General features: G+C 35.6%; 1 pseudogene; it reads left to right on the forward strand.

Annotated features, from left to right (window-relative positions):
- Window positions 1-2,910: 2,910 nt before the first annotated feature.
- Window positions 2,911-3,072, forward strand: LOC147826799 (U2 spliceosomal RNA; annotated as a pseudogene).
- Window positions 3,073-3,456: the final 384 nt, after the last annotated feature.

Consider the following 3,456-nt stretch of genomic DNA (forward strand, 5'->3'; position numbering starts at 1 on the left):
ATTATTTCATCAATTTCAATATCTCCACGACACCTTTTCAGATAGATCTGAATTATATCATCTCTTCGTTCTCAAATTCCTTTGTACTTTTTTCTATATTGGATGCCTCTTTTTAATAAAATATCTCACACACTATTTTCTTTTTATTGTTCTATTTAACTATGTTTTCTTTGTTAATTTCTCTGTTTTTTAACCAGAAAATCAGACTGTAGAGATAATATGGCCAAGGTATTGGAATTCTCTGTCTCAGTTGTGCTTAGAAGAATGCCACTTAATAAACATTTTTGGTAAGTAATGAAGGCTCAATTTTAGTGATGAAAGGAGAAAAACCTATGGAGCAAAGCAAAAGTCATCGTGTCTTCTGAATCACCTTTCAGATGTGTCAGACGCAGTCTACAGAAGCTGAAGAGGAGAAGAGCTCTCTGGGACACAATGTAATAGAAAAGCCAAGGAGGAGGGAGGGAAAGAATTGACCCTCAGCACTCTGATCACACCACTTTCTAGTGCAACAGCTATGGAATATGGAAAGATGAACTACTAGCTCTTATGTTCAAAGATAAGCAGATATCTCCAGTTTGCTCGTTTCCATGTTTTGACATAAGCTGCCTGATTGTAGCATTAAAGTATATGTGAATAGATTAAGGAGTTGGCCTAGTGACAGAAGCCAATATTTTGGAATTAGCCCTGGCTTCAACCACTTTCTTCAGGTCTTGACTAGGAAGCAAGTTATTAGAAGCAACTTGTGTGCTCTCTGACCTTGTCTGCTCATCTGTAAAATAAGGGATAATAGTAAGCTTGTGAAACTGTTGTTGAGGATTAATCCTGTGGGAAGCAGAGAATAGTGTGGTAGAGTGCCTGAGCTTGAACTTGTGACTTGGACACGTTATTTAACCTCCTCTGCTTCTGCTCTTCCTCTTAGGTAGAATATTAGTATTACTTTAGCTTGGATTTGTGAAGAATAAGTGGCTTAACACATGCAAAACCACTTAGAACAGTGCCTGGCCCATGAGAAGCCCTCATTAGGTTATAGTTTTCACTAGATGATGCACCCAAAGCAGTGTTTGACATTAGTAGGCATTCATTCAGTAGCAAGTACCATTAACTCATTTTTTAATGATAAGCATTTATTAAGATTTTTGTCCCTGAATTCTTTAGGGAACAAAATTCCTTCCCTTCTCCTAAGCACTGAGAGAATACAAAACTGGTGGTTACAGACTGGGCCACCATTCTAAAAACCACACCATCTATAACAAACACCTTATTAATTATTTCCATTCCCAGGGCCTCACTTTATTTCAGCTGTAAAATGTAACTTTAGAAGATGATCTCAAATGCTTCATGAAAGCTGAAAACTTCTATGGTTGGAATGTGTGCACACTCATTTACACCTCCTGGAGTAGGCCTGAGTTAGCGAAGGGGCTTGAAAAGTGATTCCCACCAGACATCAACACCACCTGGAAACCTTTTAAACATGTGACTGCAGGGTTCAACACCAGACCTCGTAGAGGCCATCACCTGAGCTTTGACAAGCCCCCAGTGATTCTGCTGCACTCTACAATTTGAGAAACTTTGAGCTGCATATTAGAAGAGACTTTTTGAAGAAAGCTTTAGAGGCCAGCTAAATTCTACTTAGAACAATGATTCCCAACTCATTTTATTCATCAGAATTACCTAAATTTAAATGCACAATTATTCCTTGAGCTCCAGAGATTCTGAGGGGTTTTTTTTGAGGGGGGGCATGAGGCCAGGAACCAGCGTCTTTAAAAACATGTCAAATGATTTTGGTTGAGACCTACAGACTATTTATATAATCATATTATGCAAATGAATGGGGGAGGTATGTTGAGAAATTAAATGGTTTATCAAGGTCACAGAGCTAATTTTGATTCTAATCCCAATGTCCTAATAGTTGAGAACTTGTTCTAAATCATGTTTATTTTGTTGTGGATATTTTATTAATCAAGTTTTACAATTGCTCCCTTTGGAAAAAAAAAAGGTCACAAAGTAAAACTATTATGAGTACTTAGTTGTCTAATATATTTGCCCAAGAAGTGTCCAAGTCTTTCACTATTAGGAAGCTGTTCATGTTTTGCCCCTTTAGTCCATCAGTGGTTGTTCAGTCACCTCCCTGCACCCACCACCCCACAGCTGATTTCCTATATGAATGTGGGTGTGCAGACTTGTCCAACAGGATATGATAAATATTCCTTTATAAGCTATTGAACAGGGTCACAGAAATAGTAAACTGAAATAGTGACCTCTAGGCTGGCAAATTTCTATCCAGGGTGCTTCAAGAGAAACATGGTAGAAATGATGCCCTGTGTTTTGTGGGCCTGTTAAGTACACAGCAGTAGGTGGCTTCTGGAGTCACCGGCCCAACCAGGATAATTTTTTGTAAATGAATTTATGGCTCTAAAAATACTATGCACTTAAACTACAAGGAGAGTATTTTTCATGTTACAAGAAGGCTAACCCAGCCCAGCCTCTGCTTTACAGAGATTCAAATAGACGATGATTTTCACTGTATATTCATTCCTCAGGGGTTTTTATAGCTTCCATGAATTAATCTATCCTCATATTTTAATTTCAAACTATTTTACAAATTGAATTAAAAAGAAAATATGTACATTCAAATGTACTTTATGAACACACATTGAAATGACCCCAATACATTAGCTTAAGTGCTTACTTTGTTTTGTAATTTGAATTTATACAGTATTTGTAAATAATTACTGATTAGCTTTGTGTATTGTAAATTTAAACTTATATTTGTTAATAATTTTCACAGTAATAGAATATACATTTTGTTGCTTTACTTATGTGATATTCATGTAGAATTTTATTACAAAATATGTCTAAATTTTTTGAAAATCACTAGAGTAGAGAAAGAACAATAAGAGTTCATGAGAGATTGCTTCTCGGCCTTTTGGCTAAGATCAAGTGTAGAGTTCATAAGAAGTATGAAAGCTACCAGTCACTATCTAAATAAAATTGTATTACAAAAGAAAATATTTTTAGGTCCCTGAAGCTAGCTACTAGTATCATTTATTAGTATGGATTACTAGATTGCTACATATATGTATATATGTACACATATCATTCATGTATGTGTGTATATATATATATATATGAATTTGATTTACAAAACTTTTCCAGAACTAGTGTGATAAGATCATCACAAGAATCAAAACAAATTCTGTAGATAATTTTTTTCTCTCTGTTTTTATAGGATCCTGAGTACTTTTGTAGAACAACAAGGATCATTAAATTTAGGAAAAAAAGTCCCTTTACAGGCTTTTTTTTCTTCATCAGGTAAAATCTATACCCCAACTGAAAAGACAAAAATATTTGGAGTAGTAAGTACATAGTGGCAAAGTTATGACTAGTTAAGAAATGGACTCAGTACCCAGGAACAAATCCTGGAGGGGGTGTGGAGAGAAAGGAACCCCTCTCCAT

This window comes from Heterocephalus glaber, unplaced genomic scaffold (assembly GCF_053883595.1).
Source record: "Heterocephalus glaber isolate CG9 unplaced genomic scaffold, H.glaber_assembly_v1.0 deba00001461, whole genome shotgun sequence".
NCBI lineage: Eukaryota > Metazoa > Chordata > Mammalia > Rodentia > Bathyergidae > Heterocephalus > Heterocephalus glaber.